Source organism: Lissotriton helveticus, chromosome 10 (genome assembly GCF_964261635.1).
Source record: "Lissotriton helveticus chromosome 10, aLisHel1.1, whole genome shotgun sequence".
Lineage (NCBI taxonomy): Eukaryota > Metazoa > Chordata > Amphibia > Caudata > Salamandridae > Lissotriton > Lissotriton helveticus.
Window position 1 is genome coordinate 796,060,681 of NC_136071.1, and position 27,234 is coordinate 796,087,914.

A 27,234-nucleotide genomic window follows, 5' to 3' on the forward strand; every position below is an offset into this window, starting at 1 on the left:
TGAATACATTCCTTTTTTTGTTCTAAAGTGTTCTGGTGCCCATGTGCTGGAGTTTGGGCTACAGAAATAAATGTGACCTGCAATCTAACACTTGAACCCCAAATTGCACTTTACTTCTGGAAGTTTGTGTTGCATCACAAACACACAGCAGTACCTAGCAGTTACGGAAACGTGTGCTTTAAGACACACTGTTTCTAAAAGCAGTTTAAATGGACTCAAGGACATCCAAAAAGTGCCGTCTAAAGTTAACCGATGTATAAATCTTTTTTAACATAGCAGTATTAAATTAGGGTTCAGATCTACAAAATTAAACCCTGATGCATAGCAAGATGCACAATTCCACCCAATACTGTAAGCACAAAACAGAAGGCACAAAAGGAGAGTACTGGAGAGTGTTTTCGAAGTCACAGGACACGCCATCACAGAGTCAACCAAATTGTGAAAGGGAAGAGGGTACACCAAGGCCATCACACGGCCTTACCTGTCATCCTCGCCATCGACCAGAGGTAACGACTTCAAGGGAAGAAGCTGACCAGGACCCGCTAGACTGCCACCACTCCCTTCCAAAGAAGTTGAACCGCCTATTCCTGAAATGCCTTCGGCGATGATGGACTGCGGCAAACCGGCCACCGAGTGCTCCATGAGACGCCTTGCATCTGCGATCTGATTTGCCACTGACTGGATGAGTGAGGGCGCAAAGAATTGAGCAGAACTTAGAGGTAGGTATCTGGTGTGGCATGTGCTGAGACACCGGTACAATGGCAGGATAGTGAGCAACACTCTGAGCCCCGTTATGTACAGTGGGGGGTTGGGACATGACAGGTGCGGGGCCCAGACCAGCAGAAGCTGTCAAGCTGATCTGGCTAACAGCGGCTGAGGCAGGGGGAATTGAGCTGACGGCTGGGATCTGCTGATTACTCATTCCTTGAAGCACGGGTTCCAATCCTTGAGCCTGGGGTTTTGCGTGAACGGGGGCGTTCTGCGCTGCCATGACCAGTTGCTGAGGAAGACCCTGCGGGCCCATCGGCACCCCCTGGGGCTGAAGCGCCGCAGGAGTGGTGTAGTCAGAGTGGGGGCACTCTGCTGCATAACGGAGGGCATTCCTTGGTTAATTGCTGCTGGTGCTTGCTGCGCCGTGGAGGGCAAATTCAAGTGCTGACCCACTGCCACATTATGACTGGACTGCGACGCAGTGGGCAGATTTAAGGATTGACCCATGCTGTGACTGACAGGCGTTGCAGGGGGAAGATGTATTTGCTGGGGCACATTCTGACTGCTGGCCACTGACGTGGGCATCATCATGGGTGCATGTGCAGCAGTTATAGCAGAGGCCATGGATTGTGCTTGTGCAGCTGTGGATTGCATGTTTGCCGAAAGATTGTGCCCGGGGGCCGGGAGCCCTTGCTGTCCTAGCGCTACCGAGGTCTGCAGCTTATGGGGGTGCTGCAAGTAATCGGCCACTCTCCCTGTAACAGTAGTATGAGCAGCCGACATGGCATGGCTCTGAGGGCGGAGGGAATCTGCTGCTGGGCTGCATAGTGGAGCTCCTGGGGCAGAGTCTGTACAGGCTGTGAATAAGGGGGTTGTTGGTGCACTGAAGGCACAGCCCCCATATTATGACCAGCCGAAGGGTTCAATGGAGGTTGGTAGCCTGGCTTTTGTTGTCCTGTCCATAGCCGCCTTCAGGAGGGTGCGATTGTGCTGGCAAGGTGGCACTCTATGTCCCGGTCTCCGAGTATCCCTGCTGCAGTGTCGGCCTCCTGCAGATTGCTGAGGTTCTCCTCGTATGAGCTGCGCCCCGGCGCGCCTAGGTCCGTGGCCCGGGAGAGGGAGGCGTCCAGGATCTCAGAGGAGGACAGCTCTTCAGTGTGTGACTCGTCCAGGTCGTCGTAGCTCTCCTTGTCCTCGGCGATGCTGTTGTTGGAGCTCAGGTTGGCCAAGGCCTATGCCGGGGTCACATTAGTGATCTGGAAGCCACTCTTATTTTTAGTCCCAGTGGTCTGAAGTGGGGGCGGCAGGCCCAGGCTCTGCGGGGGCTGCGGGCCCAGCAGCGGCTCGTCCAAGCTCAGCTGGCCCCCGAGGCGGCTCCCGTGGTGCTGCCCCTCCTGGGCACTGCGGGCGCCGGATGTGCCATCTTCCTCACCTCAGGTGGGGCCTCGGGCTGCTGCTGCATTGTGTCCCGGAGAGGGCGGTCGCCCCTGCTCTAAGAGGCCGCAGTGAGCTGTGGGTGGCCGGGGCACAGGGGAAGAGCCGAGGTCCGGCTGGGGGAGATGTGAAGGCGCGACGGGGCGGCACAGCAGAGCAGCTCTAAGAGGCCGCAGTGAGCTGCAGGCGGCCGGGGCACATGACAGATACACACAAATGCACGCAGCAAGGACTTACTGGAAGAGAGCAGCTTAGGCAACAGCTCTAAGAGGCCGCAGTGAGCTGCGGGCGGCCGGGGCACATGACAGATACACACAAATGCACGCAGCAAGGACTTACTGGAAGAGAGCAGCTTAGGCAACAGCTCTAAGAGGCCGCAGTGAGCTGCGGGCGGCCGGGGCACATGACAGATACACACAAATGCACGCAGCAAGGACTTACTGGAAGAGAGCAGCTTAGGCGACCGCAAAATGGCGGCTGCAAGCATCCGAAAATTTCGTATTCGGGGGCGTGTTTTTGGCGTTCTGAGTGACGGATGACGTCACAGTCAAAAGAACGCAAAAAAACACGCCCCCGAATCCGAAAGAGACGGGGCTTTATTGGAGTGACTCCCCTCTCCTCCAATGGCTGGCCTCCGTTTAGGAAGCCAGCCAATGGAGGAGAATGGAGTAGAGAGGCAGGTTCAAGCCCCCATACTCCAAAACATTAAATCTCCTCCCAGAGACTGCGCAAGCGCAGCCTTTCGGTCCTCGACCTAAAAAGGGGATCGCTCCCTCCCCAACAACTACAGGTTCATCAGCCTGATCGACAGTATTCAGAAAGTGGTGGCAAGACTGGTCTTGGGTAGACTTCAATCATGGATAGAGGATAACACTATCTTGACGCCCATACAGGCTGGCTTTCGCTCCCACACTGGTACAGTCGATCAGGCATTTAGGTTTTCGGCTATACACTGGAAGACTGTGACTTTGGGAGGGGGGGTCGCTCTATACTGCGTTTATCGATTTAAAAACAACTTTCGACCTGGTCCTCGGGCCAAATTATGGCAGGCCCTTCGCTCGATGGGACTTTCTCCAGCACTTTTGAATATTATTGTCAGGCTCCACCACGCAAATTATGCCCAGGTACGATGGGGGAAGCAAGGCAATGTGACGAGCAAGTTCAAGGTTGGAATGGGAGTCAGGCAGGGGTGTGTCCTGGCCCCCACTCTCTTTTCCTTGTTTATCAACATAGTTACAGAATATTTTGATAAACAACCAACAGACGCACCAAGAATTGCAGGTTTGCATATTCCCCTTTTGATGTTCGCAGACGACACTTTGTTGTTGTCGAGAACTCAAAGGGGATTGCAAGACGCTCTCAACTGTTTTGAGGCTTTCTGTCATGACCAGGATTTAGTCATCAATGTGTCCAAAACCAAATTCATGATTTTTCCCAAGAACAAAACTGTGTGGGGGAGGGTTACTATGGAGCAAGCCCCCCTGGAACAAACAGAAACATTTACGTACCTAGGACTAATAATAGATAAAAACTTCTCCTGGAAATCCCACATAGATACCATGAATTTGAAGCACTCACAGTTGGCAGGTGCCCTGCTTAGAGAGCACAAACAATCTAAATCCAAGCCTATTTCCCCAGCATTACAAATGTATAACAACAAGGTAGGGGCCTCGATCCTATATGGTGCGGAACTGTGGGGCTTTAGTGATTTATCACCCCTTGCCGTTGCAAACAACAACTCCCTACGAGCGCTTCTGGGGCTTTCCAATTCTACACCACTCCTTCCCCTGTACCTTGACACGGGTAGTAGGTATATCATGGACCAGGCTCGATTTTGTCCTATAGCCTACTGGCGCCGACTATGGACGACTCCCGAGCTGGCACAGTATGCACAGGTCTTAAGCGAAGTCAAGTCCTTGAACACCTCTGTTAAGATCCCGTGGTTCAGGAAACTCAAGTTAACCTTGGCAGGTATGAAGAGCTTATGGGAATCTCCATCCTCAGTGGCTTTTCCTTCTAAGAAAATACTAAAAGAAGCTTATTGGAACCATATAGAGCAACGGCGATTATCCCAGAGTAACAACTCCCTAACCATTGGATTCCTAGAGTTCAAGATGACTTTGACTTTAGAGCCATATTGGGACATTATTACAAGCGCACTGGAAAGAAAACTGTATCACCGGTTTAGGGTGGGATCCCTTCCTTTGGGGTTCCTCATGCTTAGTTGGAAACGGGGATGTGAAGGCCATTGTCCGTTTTGCTCTGAGGTGTTGGAAACAACTGCACACTTCTTTTTTACATGCCGGTCCTATAGAAAACCCAGAATAAAATGGTTGAGCCCTATCTGCAAAAATCTGGGTTTCAGGGTAGCCATAGCTGGGTTCTTAGGACCAATACGGACCAAGCTATTGTGATAGCAGTAACAAAGTTCTTGGGATGGGCTTGGGTGATAGGAGCCAATAAACTGAGCCTCTCCCACTAGCTCCCTCTTGAAATGCCCCCCTCTATCCCTCCTTTTATGAAATCCTCTGTCTTGTATTTATATTAAATTTGTTCTCCTGTTTTAACGGTCATTTATTCATTTTAGACAATGCTGGCTCATTCTGTTTTAAACATGTCATAAATTGTCTTTTTATGCTGATGTCTTTTATGATTTTTTTAAAATCGAAATAAAGACTTTGAAATTGAATTGATAAGAGAAATAGCACCTGGTTGTAGTGTTCAGAATAGAAATAATTCAGGTATAGATGTGAGTATATTAAAAGCGGATTTGGAAGAAATTATTCTTGGTACAGTTAGTCCAGAAAGACTAAGTAAATAATCAGGATGAAGAATTACTGTTCATGAGTAAAAATATTACAAAGAGAGCAAAAGCGCTTCATGAGAATTATGCTGAGATTGCACAGACATATGGAGTTGATATAGAGAAGTCTAAAGCTTTACAGAAAACATGTAGATTAGATTTTAGTGATAGAGATTTAGAGAATCTGAATGCTTTGTAGTTCCTGCAGATTTGTGGACTGAATGTAAAATTGCTGTAGATTGGCCAAAAGAAGAATATCCAAGAGATTCAAAAACATGAGCACCTTTGGAAGAAGTTATGAAGAAATATAATCAGGTTATTACCTATTTGAAAGGAAAGATTTCACCAAAAGAAACAGATTGGGTAAAGATGGACATAACTACTCAAGAATTGAAAGAATCAATACATGCTTATTATGAAAGTGGAATTGAGAAGATCACTGATAAAGAAATGGGACATTTTGTATATAGGTTTGTGTAAGGATTAAGACAAGAAGTTAGCCTTATGATTCAGCAGCATTTGATTTGTTGGCAGATCAAGACGATTGATGAGATTCTTCGTTATGTGAGGTATTGTGGTGATGGCATTGACACAAAGCATCAACAATTAAAAGAATAATTAATGATGGCTCAAATGAAAGCAGCAAAGAAAAGAGGATTTGTGAGTACAGAATATATGGAAGGTTTTCAGACAACTACTGATATGAGAGGTGTATCAATCAATCAATAAAATCTTTATTCGATATCTTTAGAAACAGGTCATAAATGCACAATTTCATCAAACGACCCATTAAAAAGACAGTACAAGCAATATTATAAAACATATAAAAGCATTTTAAAAACTTAATAGGCTTTAGGTGTCTCTTAGACCAGGGCCACTTAATGTATATGCATTGGAATCATAATTACAGTAATTAGAGCATCCAGCAGCCTTGCACCTTTCTCTTTCTCATACAAGCCCAGAGCAAGGTGGCTACCGAAAAACTAGGGGATCAGAAAGAGCCTTTAAAAAATGCAGTGCCACACTGCAATGGATGAAATTATAGTGCCTTAAAATAGGGAGAATAAAAGCTTCTCTTTCAGCTTGATAAAACTTGCAGAACAGTACTGAATGAAGATTCGACTGGGGCGAATGACTATCACACGGACAAGGGGTCAGGTCTAAGAGTTTACATTTTCTTCTCTGGGAACCCTAACATCAAAGGAATGAGGTTCAGATGAAAACGCAATATGATACATCTGTGCTGCACGATATTAATGCCGGATAGGGATGAGTATCCTTCCTCTGATGTAGGTGGAATAAGATCGTATGCAAGGGATGCTTTTTGTCGCTGGTCCTTTTCCCTACGAACAAAGTTAGCCTTCTTTAAATAGGCCTCAATTATTTTCTGTTTAGAGACCCTCCTGCAGGAAGCAGGATCCCGGAATAATTCTCCCAGTCCAATTGCGTTAGTTCTGCCTCTACTTATGTGAGCCATCCAATCGTGTTGTAATGATCCAGCTTCAGACAGTCTCCAATTATACACTGTGTTAGATTGGCAGAGGACCTACGTCAAATGGAGAGCCAACAGAATTGGTGCCAATCTAATAGAGTCTACCATGTAAGGTAGCCCTAGTTCAAGATGTAGAATATAATTGGAGAATCAATGGGGTAGGGATACCAGAGTTTTAAAAAAGCTGTCTTCATTATTTGGAGTTGGTCAATATAAGCCATCCCCCAGACACACACCCCATAAGTTGCCTCTGCCTTGGTCTTTGTGTGTTGGATGTTTTTTATTGTGTCCAGGGGGCTGGCGCCTAGCTTCTTGATAAAGCCCTTAATGGCTTGGTGACTTCTTTCCATGCCTAGGACTCTTGCCGCCACCAAGTTTGCCCACAAGTGTTTTTTGTCAAATAAGACTCCCAGGTATGAAAAGGACTCTACCACTTCAATTTTCTTGGAGTCCAGATGGAAGTATGGGGATTTTACGCCTTTACCGGCTCCTGCTATAATGATGAAAGATTTTGTTTCATTCACTCTAAGAGTGTGCTTTAAATGAGAAAAAAAGAGTGCAGGTACTCATTTAAATGTGGCGAGTAAGTGGGGCTAGGAGTGGGGCTAAAGGCAAGACATGCAAAGTTTATTGACTTATATATTAGTTGCAGGACATACCAAAACACGAGAAATATGTTTCTATAAACAAAACAGGTTAATTTGTTATACAAAACGAAAGTCAAACAGTGATATTTTAACATGTACTTATTTTGGAATATTTCTCTCACACAAAAACACGCACACACACGCATGCAAACATAAGAAGGACTCTCACACAAAATAATCAGGTGGGATTAAAGCCCTTTTAACCTCCTTACCTCCCATGGCTTTCCTCATTGTGCTGTCACTGGGCTACCTCAATTCCTTGCAACAGAGCATGAAGGTGAACACCCGGATATCATGCAAAAGAGTCCACGCTGAATAGTTCAGCTGGGGTTCAGCTCAAGGCTATAAAAGTGCTTTGGCTGTCAAACAGACAGGCTGGCACCACTAGAGGGCAATGTGCCTACCCTTCATGAGTACCGGTACTCTCAACAGCAGTAGAAAAGTGCAGATACTCAGAGTGATAAAAATAAGAAGTGCCTGTACTCAGTAGCTGTAAGTACTGGCCCATTTAAAGCACTGCTCTAAGATCTAATGAGGCCACGAATGCAGCATATGATGTTATCAGGCTTTGGAGAGCTACCCCAGTCCTAGCAATTAAGACTGCGTCATCAGCATACGCCAATATTAGGAGGGGGGTGTTATCAAATATGGGCATGTCCAGAGGAGAGCCAGTCAGGGCCCCCACAACTCTGTTTGTGTAGATGGAAAAAAGAAACAGGGCGGGGACGCATCCCTGCCAGACTCCTCTCTCGATCTTAAATGAACGTGTACATTCACCAGTTCTGATAAAGAAATGCTTGGGTCTAGGGTGCCAAGACAAACAGGGAAGAGACACTAGAGATTATCTCAGTGAGCTTATGGGGGAATCCCTTTCAGGACAAAATACCTCATCCACCATAGGTGGCATGCTTCATCATCTGGGATTCACCTCTTAGTGGGAACACCTAGTCCCAACAAGGGCTACAACTCCCTATCTGAGAGGAAGGAGCTCAGGGATGTTTTATTCCTACTCTATTAGGATATACTAAATTCCGCAGACAAGAAGAAAAGTGGTTGGGTCGAGGGTGCAGTGCAACAAAAAACCAAACTGTGTGGGTAGTGATGTTAAAACTAGCTAACAAGAGCAACAAAGCTACCTTTATTGACTAGTTCTCTGTGCCAGGATTAAAAACAGTGCACATGCAGTATGAATTTATAACTGCACGTGTCAGATGACTAAAAGGTCTACATGTTTCAGCCTTGAAGAGCCAAGAAGGTGTCACGGCTTTCGTCAGGACCTTGATTATGCTACTGCAAAATAGCACATGATTAGTGATGAAAATAATAAGGACATTCAAATACAACACCAGTAATCCTACAGATTAGTGTGGTTGATTTACTGGTTGTACCTGCAGAGAAAAAAAAAGCAACAAGAGAAATCAAATGAGTAAGTGACTAAACATGTTTGTGAATACTTTACAAGGACCGTGTGGGATACTATTACACGTTTTTACTGCATTTGGCACTTCTAATGGCTATAAGAGTTGCTTACCCATGATGTACATATAAGAGGCCTCACCTCAACCTGGCAACAGCTCAGGGAAGGGGCACCTCTCTGAAAGAGTTAATTTAGACACAGCTCAAGGACATAGTTTATAGAGAAATGATCACGTACAGCCCAAGTGCACAATGTGCTTATCAGTCTGATGTTAAAAAATAGTCAAGGACTTAAAGAAGTATGTTAAAGAACTATGTCATGTAACCATCACCAGGTAAGTTTGGACATGGTCTGGGGTAGGTGTTGTAGATAGCGTCAAGAGTTGAGTCAGTCTGTCTTTCTAAAGATACCCACTGGATGGCTCTGCAGGAAACACAGCAGCTTCACCCTAATAGGCACGTGGTAATCCTGATTGTGGCTCTTCCGTAGTAGAGGGCTGAAAGCACACAATTACAGTGCCTAAAGCAGGTGTCCACGGAGATATAAGTGCTTACAACGTGTGAGGCGCCTAGAGGGGACTAGTGAGACAGTGCTTAAATTGTGCTAAGTCTAGAACCGGTGTCACAAGTTACAACCCCAATGGTAAACAGACAGGCCAACGCTCCAAAGGTGCTGCTGCCCGGAGCAGATACACACAGACACTGCCACAATGGTGCGCAGCCAGAGCCTGAGTGACTGGCGAAGCGATGCTGCAATCATGCTTAAACCAGGACTAATGTAGAAGGGTACTTTCACAGTTAAGCCAATGCTACAATATTATAGTATAGTATAGTGTCCAGGGCCGGTAAATCGGTGTACTGCCTCAGTAATGTACAGACATATTGAGGCGAGGCAACCCAAGCGCAACCTCCCTCGGAGACACCAAAGCGGGAACCCCTATGAAGGTGAAAGAAGAGGCGGTGTTCCAATCATGTATAAACCGGGACTAATGTAGCAGGGTACTGGCACACAGATGGACAGATTAGCCAGTGCTCCAATAGTGATATAGCCCGGGTCGGTAAACCCGGTGTGCAGCCATGGGAGTGGGCAGAGATGATGAGGAAAGAAGGAGCCACAACTGGAGCGCAAACTCCTTATGAAGCAGCGAGGTTCTTCGCGTGTCTGGAACTAAGGTGACTATCTTAAGCGACGTATGCTGACTAAATGCCTTCGCTGACTGAATTTCAGACAAAGTGCTCAAATAAATTGATAAAAACTCCAGTAACAAAACCAAGGAAAGTGCAGATTGGAGGTTTTCAAGATTTATACCAATTTGTGGTCTGTGATACAAGTCCAGTTAATATATTAGGAATAGACTTACTTTGTAAGATTAAGTGCTCAATTTATTGTACACCAGATGGAATAGCATTCCACACAGAAGATGCAGATGTGGTATTCAAAATGGTAGGACAAAGAAGTGAAAGATTTATATCTATTGTTTAGAGTGAATGATTTGCCTGCTGAATTGAGAGATATGGTGGTGTCTGATGTGTGGGATTTCTCAGGGAAAGATATTGGACTAATGAAAGGATTAAAATCACAGTTAAACCAAATGCAGAATTTTCAAGAACACCACCATATAAAGTGAGTCCTGAGACGATTGCAGGAGTAACTCCTGTAATTGAGATGTTGATTGAGCAAGGTATTGTAAAGGGGATTTTAGGTAGTCCATGCAACTCGCATATCATGGGAATTCGCAAACCTAATGGAAAATAAAGAATAGTTCAAGATTTGAGAAAAGTGAATCAAATAGTTATACATTGTTGTCCAGTTGTGCCAAATCCAGCGGTGATTCTTCATCAAATTCCTTGTGAAGCAGAATGGCTCACAGTGATCGATCTGTCTCAAGCAGTTTTATCCCGGATAGCCAATTTTTATTTGCATTCCGGTTCAGAGACCATGTCTCGCATGGTGCCGAGTTCCTCAAGGATATACAGAGGGTCCTTCAATCAGATATTGAAGAAATGTTTGGAGTCATGGGTAATGTCTAAAGACTCAGTAGAGGCTTGTGGGACAGATACAATTGCTTTACTGAACCATTTGGAAGTAGGTGGGCATTGGGTGTCACAGCAAAACTACAATTTTGTCAAAATTAAGTTCTTTATTTAGGACATAAAATTGAAAAAGGAATCACGAAAGTGTCTTAAGATCAGATTAATGCAATTTTGCAAATTAATCCACCAAAAACTCAGAAAGAAGCTTGAATGTTATTGGGAATGGTTGGTTATTGTAGACAGTGGATTAACAGTTTCTCCTTAATAGCGAAACCATTACAGAGATTGACCCAGAAAGACGTGTCAAGGCCAACACATCTGGATGCTGAATACATAAAAGCATTTGTGGAGTTGCGAGACAGTTTGTGTCGAGCATCCGAATTGGGAATGCCACATTTCAATAAGAATTTTACATTGTTTTGTAGTGAGCGTGACGGCTGTGCACTTTCAGTTCTAGCACAAATGCATGGAACAGCATGCCATCCAGTAGCATTTTTTTCTGCCACGTTGGACTCTGTGGCTGCAGCATTACCTGGTTGTTTGAATGCAGTTGCTGCTACTTGCATGAGTTTGGAGCGGAGTGAAACAATTGTGATGGGACATCCTTTGAAAGGGTATGTACCACAATTTAGTTGAGATTTTGTTAACACTAACTCGCACACAGCAACTTACCAGCAGTCGGTTAACAAAATAGGAAAGAATTATTTTGGGAGTTGAAAATGCGACAGTGACAAGATGTACGAGTTTTAACCCAGCTACCTTTTTGCCAAATCCGAGTTGTGAAGTTGTGATGGATGAAGCAGATCATGATTGTTTGGATGTTAATGAGTTCTGTACAAAACCGAGGCCTGACATCTAGGACACATCTTTGCCTGATTCAGATTTTGTGATGTTTGTGGATGGATCATGCTTGAAAGATCATGAACGTACCTTGCGAGCTGCATATGCAATATGACGGTTGTGAATGTCATTGAAGCATCCTGGTTCAAAGGAGTGGATTCACCTTAGGTAGATGATTAATTGCACTTACAAGGGCATGTTGTTTTGGAAAGCACATGAGAATAATCATATTTACGGATAGTCAATATGGTTTCGGAGTTGTGCATGATTTTGGGCAGTTGTGGTCCCAACGTGGATTTTTAACCTCTTTGGGAACACCAATATGAAACGGAGTGTGTGTGAAAGAGCTGTTGGTGGCATTACAATTGCTGGCACGAATTGGGGTGGTGAAATGTTCGGCACACAAATCTAGAACTGATTATGCTACAGTTGGCAATAGATATGCTGATGAGATTGAATGTTATTGTGCGCAAAATTCAATAATAATAAATGGGGAACAATTAAAAGAAAGTCTGATCAAACGGAAACAAGACTAATATTTTCACCTATTGAAACATGGGAAGAAGTTAGACAATTGCAGGACACAGCTAGTGAAGAAGAAAAGGAAAATTGGACCAGAATCGGTTGTACACGCAGAGCAGATGATAAAGTCTGATTTACACTGATGGAAGACCAATTATGGCAGACAGTTTGTTGTCTCAGATGGCACAAGTCTATAATGGTTCTACACATGTGGGTAGAGACGCAATGATTAGATTGTTTAATCCAAGTCATTTCAGAGAGTCTTTGTCAACGATGTGTAATATGTCAGCAACAAAATGCAGGGAGGAAAACTGTTGTCAGTTTGGGTCAAATTGGAAAAGTAGCAGGTCCATTTACTATCATCCAAATGGAATTTATGGAGATGCTAACTTGCCATGGTCTAAAATATGTCTTAGTGATTGTGTGTCTGTCTTCTCGTAGAAGCTTATCCAACAAGACAAAATGAAAGTCTAACTGTTAAAGATGTTAAAGAAGATCCAGAGATTAACATTAAAGAACTAAAAGGAAGTGACTTACACCAAGATAATTCTAATAATGATTTTTCGTTAAATGTTTTTACCAAGTTGCTGGACAAGTTGATACAATGGATGCAAGAGATTGTTATGTGTGCATGCAATTACCATCGCCTGTCTCGGAAAGAGTGAACTATCACCACCTTTTATTAACATATGGTATTTCATGCAGTGTACTAACTAGTTTATTCTATGGGAAGGATCAGTTTCAGTACTTCTTTTCTAATTATGATTTCGTATTTTCAGAAGTACCTAATAAAAAGAAAATGAATATAGTGAGTAGTGCAAGAAATGCGGAGTAAATGGGAGAGTTTTTTCATTAGACCAAAACAATCGATACTGTATATGCACATCAAAAAATCTAACCTGTAGATTACATAGTGTAGAAATAGAATTCATAAATACTGTACAAGATAGGCCACAAAATGTTAAGAAAAGGGCTGCAGACAGCAGACTAACATCCCTCCATGGGGTCACAGGGCGGGGAATTACAAGAAAGGTGAGACATATACTGCAATGACTAGACTGGCATCACAAGGGGAAGCTTTGCTTACTAAGACACAAGACTGAATATAACAATTATTTCATTGGTTCTAGTGAATGTGAACATACTTCCCAAATCACAGGGAGTTGGGGACTGAGAGGTGGTACAGACCATATTTATCCTGGAGTTTATTATGTGTGTGGTTGAAATGCTTATTACAAATTGCCACAACATTGGCATGGGTGTTGTTATTTGGGAGTAGTTTTCCCAAAAAGATATCATACGAATGAAAATCCTAAACCCAATGAAAGAAACTAACACAGAGAAAAAGGGGAATGCGTGCTGAGGAAATAGTTGGAGATATTTTTGGTGCATTGATAGCTTCAGTTGGTGTGATGTGGAACTCACATAAAATCTGAAAATTGCCTACAGTAGTTGATCATTTATCATTGGATACTGCTGGAGGGTGTGTTTTTAATGGTTAATATGGAAATGGTGATTATGACATCCATGGTTTTGCAAAATCGACTTGCTCTTGATTTACTATTCAAAAAAGAGGGCAGATCTGTAATATGTTAAAAATTCAACCGTGTTGAACATATATTCCTGACAAAAGCAAGGATTTGGAGGGATATATCAGTAACATTACACATTTACGTAATGATTTAACTGAACTGAAGGTTAATGGGGAGAACTTGGTACGGGATTTTCCTCAGTAAGTAATTGGTTTTCATCACTAAGTAACAGCTTGTTAGTGAGAATACTAACACCTAGAATTGTTATAGCAATTGGCATACTAATGGTAATACTAATTAACAAATGCTGGAACAATAAGCAAACAGAGATAAAACGTAGAACAAGAGAAAGAGAAGAAATAGAAATGGAAGAGTGCAAAATGAAAGTAGCATTAAACGTGTGGAGAGCATGAAAAATAAACTTTCTTCATACGAACTAAGACATTTACAAGAGAGAGAAATGGAAAATAATAATAGAAAATGCTTAAGAAAATGTTATTCATAGATGCTTATTTTCTTTTCAAGTAATATAAAAGAGATATCAATTAATCCCATGATTAATCAGAATAGGCTTTTTGGATTTAAGAATGAGAATTGATGATTCAGCTGTCATGATGAACTTTTATGGAAATATTGTGCTAACATAAATGTCTTATTTTATTAGCGCAAGATTCATTACAAATCCTATGAAGGCCTCAAAACCTAGCTTGCCTGATATTATTTTCTTTTCTTAGAATGTAGGCCTCGTAAGAAAATGTGTTTTGTCCTTCACGTTTTAAAATTGCTGTAATAGTTTGTTTAGCTGAACATAAGTTCATCAATAGGCATTTCCTCTTGCCTATTTACTGTAAACAAACTTCTTGAATGAAGTTACCAACTGGCAGAACGTGCACGAGGATGTGGATAAATGTTGCGAGATATTTTCCTGCTTCAGCAGAAGGATGACTTCATCAGAACTAATGAACTTTGTCGAGCTAGTATGGTCAGATGGTCACCTTAATTTTGAAACCCAATGAGAATGAGAAGAAACTGTGAACAATACTTTTAGGAGATTGGACATTAATATTTAGGGTATAAATATTTGTGCAAAAGTGAAATATTTTGGAGTAGCTGTTTCTATGAGAGGAGAGCTTTGCTGCTGTTTCTTTCTACGCTACTCTAGCAGGCTGCGGATTTTGCTAAACCTGTCTGAGAATGCCCTGAGATCTATGCACTTCATCGGCTGATAATGTTGCTTTAGCTATACCTTTGGCCAAGAGGTTAGCTTCCTTTCTCATTGCACCCTGTGTAGAGATTCTTTAGGTTCGTATGAAATCGAATTGCATATTGACAATTGCAATCAAATGTTTTCTCTTTTGCCACTCTGGCTGGCTGCAGACTTTGCTAACCCTGTCGGAGACTGTCCTGAGATCTATGCACGTCATCGGCTGATAATGTTGCTTTAGCTATACCTTTGGCCAAGAGGTTAGCTTCCTTTCTCATCGCACCCTGCATAGTGATTCTTTAGGTGTTTATGAAATCAAATTGTATATTGACAATTGCAATAAAATGTTTTCTTTTTTGTCTCTCTCTCTCTCCACTCAGATGCTTGCTATTGATATTGTGCTGAATTTTAGAAATTGTTTCTTATATTTCTAATTTATCTGTAACATTTGTTTGTGAAGAAGCTAATGTACACATATATTGACCATTCAAGTTTATTTATTTTGTTTGATTGATTAAAATCTTACAAAAAATAGCTAAAATGTCATCAAGGTTAAGTTATGAAACAATCAATCATTTAGGTTTATATCCAAAAACATGATTATATAAAATATATATTAGCTCAATCCATTAGCAAATCAAATAAAAACCTCCAGCTTTTTCCCTACAGCACATAGAAATTTCACAAATGCTGAATTAATTAATCAGTCTTCAGAATTTAAACATGCTATCAGGGCTTACCTACATGTCCTTACTCCACGATTATTGAACAGTCTCTTAAGCGTAAGTTTTCTTTCATATTCCAAATCCGGGAAAAGACATAATAAATGTATAATGTTTTCTTGTCCAGATTTACAGAGCCTGCATAGTTTGTCTTCTTCTGTTCTCTTCCATGGTGGTAAGTGACATAATCCTGGCAAGCAACCAAATCTAGCATTGATAAAGATGTATTTATTTTTCTTAGACCATGAGGTTTCCAGATATTCTTGCACCTTTTTTCCCTTAAAACCATTTATGATTGGCCATGCATGATTCTTTTTGCAAATAATCTTTATCCTTTATCAAGGAGAGATGGTTAGTAAGTTTATGAATTGTTTTTTTGAAGCTTTCCTGTGCGATTGTGGTGTTCCAAATCAATGTTATACCAAATTCTTCTATAGCTGTATTTAGATAGGACCAGACATGTAATTTTCTGTTATATTTTACTTTCTGCCACAATAGACGAGACATTTGGTTATCTTGATAGTTTTTTATTCTATTCCATACTTTAAGTGCTTGCCCTTTCCTGGCATATAGCTGATTATTTAGCCCAAATTCCAACCTCACCTGCGCTTGTGAGGCATTCTTTGGCAGGGAGAATAAGATTTTGAAGGTTTTAGCCACCGCACTATTAATGATCTCCGCATCTTTCCCATTAATTGCCTCGCTACCATATGTTAAAGTAGGTAGTAGTTTTGCAGCGATTATTAAAAAAAAAAAAAAAGGGTGATAAGACAAATCACCTATAGCTTTCTGAATAGCCTTAATGCCGCAACAAGGGTATTTGCTTTCCTTGTGATATCCAATTTTTGTGGTAGGAAGTTTCCATTGTCATTAAAAATAACACCAAGGTATTTATAGAAAACAATTTGTTCTAATTCATTGTCTTCCAAAAAACATTTATATTTATGTTTAAGTCGCATGTTTTTTGTAATAACCATTATTTTGGTCTTAGCTTCATTTATTACCAAACCATTTGCCTTTGAATACTTAAAAATGCCGTTGATTAATTGTTGCAATCCAATTTTGGTATGACTTAAGAGTATAACATCATCTGCATACAACAAGTTGGATATCTGTTTATCTACTAACTTTGGAGGATGTGCATTATTTTCATTCAAAGCCGTAGAAAGATCAGCTAAAAATAAATTTAAAATGAAAGGGGGCCAGGACGCACCCTTGTTTAAGTCCGCTAGACGTGGGAATTTCGTTTGTTAGTGTGCGTCCATCGCCAATCCTCACCCTGACCCAAGTATCGGAGTGCAGAAGCTTAATCATGTTTAACAATGTGTCAGGAATTCCTTGTTTTTTAAGTTTTGCCCACAAAAGTTGTCTGTCAACACAATCAAAAGCAGATTTAAAATCCACGAAACAAAATATAAGGGTTGTTTTGCTTAAATTGCCTTATCAATTAGTACAGATAATATTAGTATATTTGTAATGTTCCAAGACCTTTAATGTAGCCTGTTTGGTTCAGGGGCAGTACCTGCTTCTCCTTTGCCCAATCTGTTAAAATCATTAATAGAATCCCAGCAAACAGTTTTGCATCAGTATCTTGCAGGGTAATTAAACGATAGTTTTCCGGCAATTGCCAATTTCCTTTCTTAAAGATAGGAGACATTAGTGATCCTCTCCAGGATTTCGGAATTAATCCACTCTGAACCACTTCATTAAAGACATCAGTTAGGTAGACAGACCAAAAATCTGGTGCTTCCTTGTACCGTGCAAACGGAATGCCATTGGGACCGGGAGCCCCATCCTTCTGTTTCTTGATCAGCTTGGCCACTTGTAATTTAGTTATATAAATTTTGCAATCGCATTCCAGGTCAGTTTTAATCATCTTTTCCAGTTTGTTACATTGAATATTTGCTGACATATCCCATTCATCTTCAGATAGGGCAGATCCTACAGCAGATGTACTCGGTCTAGCTAGACCGTTAATCAATCGCCAGAACTCCCTTGAATTTGTTAGAGTACTTGCGTGGAAGATTTTTGTCCACAGTTCTAGTCTGGCTTTATTTTTTTTGTATTCAACAACAAAAGGCCTTCCCCATCAAACACCAATTCTCTTTCGACCAATAGCAGAGTTACAGGTCCAACTTATACTGCTACCCTAGATGTGTACCTTAGCAGTAATCTGCAGGGTAATGGTGTGTTCACGTTCACATAAAAAGTTACACCAAGGTCTAGTCCCACTCTAAAAATTTAAAATAAAGTGAGCAAAGAGAGAGTGCCTCACGGTAACAACACCCGAGGGGGTTCCTGGCAAGCAATTGCCAGTTTACCCACTTCTCATCATCGGCCACTCTGTGAGTAAAAAACGAAAAGGAAGAATACAAATAGTGATTCCCTAACTAATGAAAGTGTAGTGCACACATGAAAAACCTGTGTTCCCTCATCTAAATTGAGATAAAACAAGTGTATGTGTGCACCTAGAACCCCTGTGATAGCCAAACGCAATCGGCCACCACTGCTAAAAGAAGGGAGAGACTTGTTAGCTATACAACTTTATTCTGATGCTGCAAGAGTTCCCAGTTAAAAATGGTTCTCAATATACCATATATATTTACTTAATGCCGACATGTTTCATTGCCATAAACTTCAGCAACTTCGTCAGGGCAAAATTGGGGTTCTGTTTTCAGTCTTTACTTTAGTAAGTTCACAGGACCTGTAGTGATATTTAAAAACAAACATGCACAACATGTAAAAGAGACACAGAGTAGGGTAAGTCCACTAGTACCTGAAGGCTGCCAGCTACTGCACACCTGCAGCAATCAAGCGCTTTAGACACCGTGTCAAGAGATCACACGTCTGCTGGTGGCGTAGTTAAAATCTGCCCCCCTGCAAAGCAAATTACATCCGTACAGTGTGGCCACCAAAAATGTACATATATATCGTAACCCTAGGCCGAGCATGTCGTGCCCTGCCCGAGAAAGCCACCTCGCTCTCCCTTGGTCCAACGTGCGTTGCCATCTCCCACAGACAGATACTGATCAGAGTGCTGCTGCTCGGCGTTGACCCTGAAATTATCCGCAAAAACAACACTCCCCGCTGTGGTGTTGCTGCAAGGCTAGGCGCTTTAAAATCATTCTAGTAGTGCCACAGTCTGTACCGAACAGCTTGCGCAGCAAGCCTCGGTTGAAGGGTCCCGCTTACCGCTACCGACTGCACTAGAGCCTGAACGCTACTCCCGCTTGATGCTGCCTCCGCCTCTGCTTAAGCCCCACTGCAACTGCTTAAAGAACGTGCTGACGCATCACGTTACGCGTCATGCGGCGGCGGGCGGCCATCTTGGAACGGGTCCAAACACTTCAATAAAGTTAGTTCGAAAATAAAATGTCGAGGGGGTACCTCACTAAGACCCACTCTCCCTGGGAGGAGAAACGTTATTAAAATATCAGGGAGGTTGTAAGCGGAACAGCGAGCACTGGGTGCTGTTATAAATAAAAGAGTCATAATAGGTATGCAAAGTGTAAAACGTTATCTTTCTTTACAGAGCCATTGTAAATACAGTTACCACAAAAGGGGACATTCGCAAAACGTTAGCAATGCTAATGTCAGATACTCAAATTTTTCGGTGCCTGGGCTAAGGTCACGTGAGAGTCCAGGGGTACTCATCAAACTGCAGCCTCCAGCAGAGTAAAAAAGCCAGGCTTCCCAAGCACAATCCTGCGTGATTCATCATGTCCACAATTCACTATAAAATAGTGTGAACGAAACTAACTCAAAAGGGTGGGGGAAATGAATGTGTGAACAAAAACACAGGGGATATATGTTTGCTGCTGACTAGCATGGGTCGCTGATGGTGATCTCCCTCTGTCATTGTGTCAATCAGCGCCTACTCACTTTGTTCCATTCAATCCCATCATTGAGTCCCTCGCGGTCCGCTTTCTCGGAGAAAATCCATTTGGCTTCCTTCCGTGCTAGAATAGCTTCAATATTGTGTGTCTCGCCAAAAACTTTTTCCAGGACTGTCCTTTTAAGGTCCTTGTGGTCATGTCCCTGCTCTGTGAAATGTTGTACAAGGCGAGTGGTGAGTTTTTTAGCTTTAATAGTGCTGATGTGCTCCTGGATCCGAATTTTCACTTTGCGTGAAGTGAGTCCAATGTAATACAGCCCGCAGCTGCACACCAACCTGTAAATCACATGCAACGTGTTACAATTACTAAAGCGATTGAGATGCCACATTCTCCCATCATGCAATGTAACACTTTTGGTGGAACTGGTTAGACCACATGCAGAGCAGCTCCCACAAGGGTAGTGTCCAGTGGGAAGCGTACATTGTTGAAACTTGGCGGAGGTGCGAGTATGCACCAGCTTATCTCTCAAATTAGGTGCTCTCTTAAAAGCGAACCTCGGGGTTGGCATTTTACTGGATGCAGTGTCCAAGATAGACCAGTGTTTTCTGATGATCTGGCGCATCTTGGTGGATAGAGGGTCAAACGTCGTCACTATGGTTAGACAAGCCTGTCGTTCCCTTACATTTCTCTCGAGTAACACGTCCCGTGGGGTATTAAGAGCCCGTTTACGGGCCTGTTTAATCACTTTCTCTTAGTCTGGTGACCAACCCCTCAGACTGTTCTAGAAATGCATAGGTGGTTGAGCAATTACGCCTGTATCCTAAAAACTGCCCCACTGGGAGATTATCCCTCAGTGCCCTGGGGTGGAAAGAGCAGTAGTGGAGGAGAGAGTTTCTGTTGGTGTTCTTGTGATGCACGTTGGTAGCCAATTTGGAGTCAACCACAGATATGCTGACATCAAGGTACACAGCCGAAGTGTTGCTAATAGTCCAAGTGAACCGCAGGCTGTCATCAGCCTGGTTGAGCCACTGTAAAAATGACACTAGACGGTCCTCTGTACCTGTCCAGATACAGAGGACATTGTCTGTACCTGTCCAGATACAGAGGACATTGTCTATATATCTCTTCCACAACGAGATGTTACTCAGATATGGTTTGGTAGCGTGGTAGACAACATTCTCCTCAAACTGGCCCACATAAATGCAGGCCAGACTTGGGGCGAATGTGGCCCCTATAGATGTCCCAGACGTTTGTAAGTACAGTTGGCCTCTGTACTCAAAACAATTCCTTGTGAGTGCCAACTCTATGCATTGCATAACGAAAGGCTGGGGTGTGTCGTAGAACCATTCCAAAGCTCCCAGGGCGCGCGCTGCTGCCACCAGCGTAGCGTCCTGGGGAATGCTCGTATACAATGATTCAATGTCAATGGTGACTAGGAGTTGGTTATTGGGCTCAAAATCCATTTCTTTAATGATGTTCAATATATCTGTGGTGTCCTGCACGTAAGAGTTTTGGGTAATCACTGCCTCCCGCCCTGTGTTGGGTACTAACTTTTCATTTCCGCTGTGTTTGTTTTTAAATATCACTACAGGTCCTGTGAACTTACTAAAGTAGACTGAAAACAGAACCCCAATTGTGCCCTGACGAAGTTGCTGAAATTTATGGCAATGAAACATGTCGGCATTGAGTAAATATATATGGTATATTAAGAACCATTTTTAACTGGGAACTCTTGCAGCATCAGAATAAAGTTGTATAGCTAGCAAGTCTCTCCCTTATTTTAGCAGTGGTGGCCGATTGTCTTTGGCTATCACAGGGATTCTAGGTGCACACATACACTTGTTTTATCTCAATTTAGATGAGGGAACACAGGTTTTTCATTTGTGCACTACACTTTCATTAGTTAGGGAATCACTATTTGTATTCTTCCTTTTCGTTTTTTACTCACAGAGTGGCCGATGATGAGAAGTGGGTAAACTGGCAATTGCTTGCCAGGAACCCCCTTGGGTGTTGTTACCGTGAGGCCCTCTCTCTTTGCTCACTTTATTTTAAATTTTTAGAGTGGGACTAGACCTTGGTGTAACTTTTTATGTGAACGTGAACACACCATGACCCTGCAGATTTGTGTTAAGGTACACATCTAGGGTAGCAGTATAAATTGGACGTGAAACTGCTATTGGTCGAGAGAGAATTGGTGTTTGATGGGGAAGGCCTTTTGTTGTTGAATAGGGATTGAGGGAGGGGGGGGGGGCTTTTTCCCTTTGTTCCCCCGAGGGCTCCTTTTTTGATTGAATGTTTTATTTTTTTTGTCCCAAATTAGTTTACTCAGGTTATAATTAGTATTTTTTAATAGTACTCGTATATCTTCTTTAAGCGGAAACTTGATGAACTGTTTCCTAAGTCTATGACGCGTACGTCTAATTTTTCTCACAGTATACGGTAATGTTAGTTCCTCTTGTTTCATTCTGGGTCGTACACATGATGTGTTTTCATTATAACTATTTTCTGTGTGAACTTTTCCCATTGCTCAATTACTGTTCTCATCTTTCTTTAAAACATTCTTTAACTAGACTTTGCGCTTTTTCCTTAATATCATCCGCATTATTTGGTTTCCATATGAGTTTCCTATAATTGATGGTACAAGTCTGGTCTTGATTTGTCAAATACTTTTGAGGTTTTGGACAGGACATCTCTCAATAATTTGTTGGCTATGGTTGCTATCCGGGACTTTATTCAAGGGGTAGGAAATCACTTTGTTGGAGGTACACAATGATGTCATTGTATAATCAATTCGTGAGTTACCATTTTGTGATGAAATGACCAAGCAGGTGGAAAGTCCATTGGGTATTGACCATTCATATTCTGAAAGACTTAAATAAAAGTGACTTGATAAGTATTCAGAGTTTATAGTCATTATTATGCGGATTTATTGAATTGTACATATTATGAGAGTTGTTGTAACAGTTGGGTATTTCCTTCATTAGGGTATTTGTGAAATGAATATTATTAGTCTTTCCATTATCAAGTCCTATTAGATCCACTTAAAGATCAATCGGAGGACCTGTTGATGTAAGTGGTTATTGAGTTCTTATGGGCCAAAACTGCTAATCATAGAAGTGTCTCGGTGGCATAAAATTAGCGAGATTTTCGAGGATGAGTAAAATTTTCACCTACTTCCGCTGCATCGCTGCTTTGTCGTTAAAAATAATACAAATGGTGAAATATGCATAAAGCAGCAACCCAGAACACTCCATACACAGAGGTCTGTGGCACATGGAAAAATAATACACTATCATCAGTGACATGCATTTACTGAGAAAACATCTCAAGATACAAACTGCAGCCTGCAGATACTTAAAGATGAGTAAGCTGACGGCAAGAGTATTCACTTGAAAAATGCTTTCTCTAAATGGAAAACAATTATTGCAAACATTAACAAGCATTGGCAAAGCCAATAGGTTTCACCTATGCGAGACCTATTGGTATTGTCAATGTTTTTTAAAGATGCTACACAGCAGCGTCGGTTGCTGTGCAATATAGCTCAAAGTAAATATAAACAAAGCTCTATGGTGCGGCCAGCGGTGACTACATCATAGTACTTTTATATGTTTACTTTAAGCCATGTTGCACAGCAGCTGCTGTGCAACATTTAAAAAAAACATTAATAAAGGCAAATAGCTCTGCCGTACTGTAGTCTTCTCAGGTGCTCCCTGCCACTATTTCTAAGCAGCACATTGTGCTCAACTTGTGAGTAAAACAAGCAATTTATTCAAGAAGAAGGAGAAGTTGGGGGCCAAGGAATGCTCCCAAAGAGGCATCCTCTGTCAGTCTGGTGTCAATTAATCTGGGTGGGGGATCCGGTCTACAGCGTGTGAGCCTAAGTTCACACAGTGAACAGCAGGAAGAGAACTGTGACCGCACCCCTCTACATAAGGCTTCACTGAAGGGGCCAGACTGGTGTCCGTTCATCTGGGGGAGCCCCAGAGCTCAATAGTGTCTTTAATCCATGTCCCAGGACTCTTAACAGTCATAACCTGTAAGTACACGTACACATTGTGAAAAAAAGATCAGAAGGCAGAGGGCTATGACCGCACCACTCTAGGAAATCTTCACTGAAAGGGTCAGATTGACACCGCCAAGGGTGGGGGAGGGTGACCTAATGGAGCACATGAGGAAGGTGGGTGGGGGAATAAACACCACAGAGGGTGGAAAGGGGTGGGTTGAAAAAAAGGGACTGCAAATGCATGCACTCTCTAAGAATACATGCTGGAAAGTTTAAAAAGTACCTGCAGGAGCCTGCGGCCAGTGGAATGACACTGGCCACAGAAAGCTGTACTCGGTCCATGCTGCTCGGTAGGCCCGAAGATAGAAGCCGGGGCAAAGTGGAACGTGCAGACCAATAGGAAGCAATGAAACAAGAGTGACCTGGAAGCCAGCAAATGGTACGTAAAAGTAAGTAGTGGGCGGGCTCTAGGCTCCTTTTAATTTTTTTTCTTTCTCCAGAGATTTCACAAGGTCTAGGCAGGCAAAACCTAAAAAATAAAGCTGAGCAAAATAGCTTTGGGAAAATTCACAAATTAATAGGCACCTGTGGGGTTTACAAAGCAGACTGCTCTTGTAGCAGTCCGTTTTAGTGGCATAAAAATAAAGGAAGATTGCTTTTCAGGGTTTTTGCAGGTTTCATATCGGGGAGAAATAACGAGATGACCACTTGATATTTCATAAAAGTGATTTAACATTGGCGCCTCGCTACGTGATTTTTAGGTTTCACCTGGGACACTATGAATGCGCAGTCAGCTGAAGGGGAAGACCTTAAACTTTATAAATTACTAGGGTCCTGTCACGGATGATGCCTCAGGAATGGTCAAAATTAACAAGCTTTTGAGGGGGGCTCCAGGGCAGATCATTATCGGTGGAGATTTTAATTATATACAGGACCTAAAGAAGGACTCCATAAAAAATAAAAAAAACCAATTGAAACCAAATACTAAAAAAATCGTTGATGTTATCAGGCATGATTATCAATTAATTGATCCCTGGAGGAATATAAATACCGATTTAAAAATCTTCACTTGCCACACGCACCGCTTTCAGACTGCTTCCCGAATTGATTTTTTTTAACATCTAGATCCCTGCTGGTTTAAAAAGGCAGATATTGGGTGCAACCCCGTCTCCGATAATGCATATATAGGGCTCGAGCTTGAACTTGGTGGGGGAGAAGAGAGCGACCCAGGTGGCAGCTGGATCGCCTCCTCCAGAATAAAGAATGGGTGGAGAATTTTAGAGCATGAATATCTGAATATTTTAGGATCAATGATGAAACGGCGGAACACTTTGCAATATGGTGGGAGGTTCAAGGCCGCAGCTCGTGGACAAATAATCTCTTTTTCAGCTGCCCAGTCTAGGGCTCGGCGGCTCAAAAAAGCTGAATTGCAGGGAGCGGTGGAGAGGGCTCATGCTCAGCAGATTCGGTTACACCCACATCAATTGGATGAGGCTAGAAAGGCCCAGAGAGACTTCTTTGTCCTAGAAGAGATCAGCAGTTCCCGATCCTACAACAAAAGGTCTACGAGGACAGCCCGATGGTCGGCAAAATGCTGGCCAATTCTACAAGAATCAAACAAGAAGCAGCCTTAGTGTCAATGGTGACGGACCCCAAGACTGGAGCAGTTGTAACTAATGGTGAATAGATTCCACAGAACACTACGAGCACCTTTATACTACTGAGTACCTGGCGGGGGAGGAGTCTATATGGGAATACTTTGATTATGCATATATTCCCAGTTTATCAGTTTTTCGGATTAACCAGTTCAAATCAGATTTAGAAGCTGCTGATATCTTGGCATCCTTTAAATCAATGGCAGGGGCTAAAGCGTGTGGGAAAGATAGGTTCCCGATAAAATTTTACAAGACCTTCTCAAAAGATCTAATTCCACCCAGGAAAAAACTATTTCATTACAATAAAAATGGTGCCCAGGTCCCCTCGTTTTTTAAGGGGGCAATTGTTGTGTGCTTCATAAAAAAGATAAAAACCTGAAGGATGTCAATTGTTATAGGCCCATTAGCCTCCTCAATTCAGATTACAAGATTTTAATAAAGGTGTGGGCTGAACGTTTTTTATTTGCCGCACAGGAAATAATTCATAAAGATCAGGCTGGTTTTATAGCAGGAAGATCCATGGCAGCTAATATAGAATTTTTAATACAGGCTCTGAATTAATGTAACACCAATGCTATTCCTGCCTGTATCATGATGGCCGATGCAGAGAAAGCAATCGACTTGGTGAACTGGAACACTTTTGTTTCTTGCCCTCGGCCAATTTGGTTTCCCCCCTAAGGTTATTTCCATGCTACGTAATATTTATCAGGGGGCTCAAGCCCAGGTGGTAATTACGGGCAGGCACGGAAAAAATAAATCAGGGGACAAGACAAAGTTGCCCGCTCTCCCCATTGCTTTTTGCTTTTTTTTTTAATAGAACCTTTAGTTATCAAAATACGTGATAATGCTGCTATTAAGTCCCCAATTTTTGGTTTGGCCAAACAAACTTTTTGCGGATGACATTATTTTATATTTAAAGCCCAATAATGATAATTTGGAAGGCGTGTTGAGTGAATTTAGTAAATTTGAATTAATTGGGGGCTGTAAAATAAATTCAAACAAAACTGAGGTCCTAGTTCTGAATGCAGATATAAATGTTCTCCCACCCTGTCTGAGGGCACAAGACGCAAAGCCAGACCCAATTAGATATCTGGGGATCTTTGTGTCCAACCAACACCAACAGCTATATAAATTAAATTATGTAAGAACGCAAGAAAAAATAATGAGATTATTTGAACAGTGGCTTCTACTCCCTCTGACTATGGTGGGACGAGTATCACTTATTAAGATGCCCATACTTCTGTTACTCATTTTTCTATGTATTAAAGAAATGGAAATCCTGATTAGACAGTTAGTCTGGGGGGAAAAAAGTTCCAAGGGTTAAGCTTACCTCATTACAATTAAGGTCAGAACAAGGAGGCCTGGCTTTACCTCACTTAAGAACTGACTACAAGGCTGCTTTTTTGGATTTACTAGCAAGTTTATTGAGATCTAATAGCGTTAGAGATCACTTCTTTGTTGATAAAATGGTACAGGAAACCGGCTCTCAAATCTCAATATGGTGGGTAGCCCGTTCTTTAATCCTCCAAAATGGGAAATCCAGGGATGTTCCCACTTACGACAAATGGTTAAACAAAATGAAAAGGACGCAGGCTTTTGAAGAAGCTTATGCGAGACGGGTGGGAGCTTCCAGGAAATTCAATAATAACGGGCAGTTTTTAAGCAATTTGGAAAACCCGATAGAGGGATAATACTACCCGGAAATTAGAATCTAACAGTTGTTTTACCACCCTGTTTATGTCTTGAGGAATTAGAAATAGACTTTGTTTAGTACTTGTGCACTTTAGGATTGCAATTTAGTAATATTGCATCTTTTGCACTAGCACCTGCACTTTGTCATTGCACTTTGCTATTTTTACAATGATCAGTCAATTTATTTTAGATACTTGCAACATCTATGTTTTAAAAAGAATTTCCTGTATCATTGTTTTTTAACTTGGAAAGAAGCTATTGTTTTTTATTGAATACTCCTAATGTTTGCTCCTTTGTTACGGTTATGTCTATGCTCTCAATGCTCTGCTCAATAAAATTTTTTTTTTTTTTTTTTAAATGAATGCGCAGTCAGCAAAATCTATTTTCAACTAAAAAAACCTATTGCTTACCATTGGTTGGCTTCCACATCTCTCTTGTCTCCTCGCTTTGGATTATTCAGTACTTCCAGTGTGTAACTGCCGTGGAGCATGTACCCAGCACAGCTTCCTGTCTGCGGCCAGTGTCTCTTCACAAGCTGTAGGCTCCTACTGGTTATTTTTTATTTTCTACCATGCACTCTGAACAAGTGCATGAGTCTACAATCCTTCCCTCCACCGACCATCTGCACTCTTACCTCCCACTCCCTGCTGTGTTGCTGCTCCCTCCCTCCTCCTCCACACCTCCCTCGTGT

At 42.2% G+C, this 27,234-nt stretch overlaps 1 pseudogene; it reads right to left on the reverse strand.

Annotated features, from left to right (window-relative positions):
- Positions 1 to 477: 477 nt before the first annotated feature.
- On the reverse strand, positions 478 to 23,538 carry LOC144784110 (TSC22 domain family protein 1-like; annotated as a pseudogene).
- Positions 23,539 to 27,234: the final 3,696 nt, after the last annotated feature.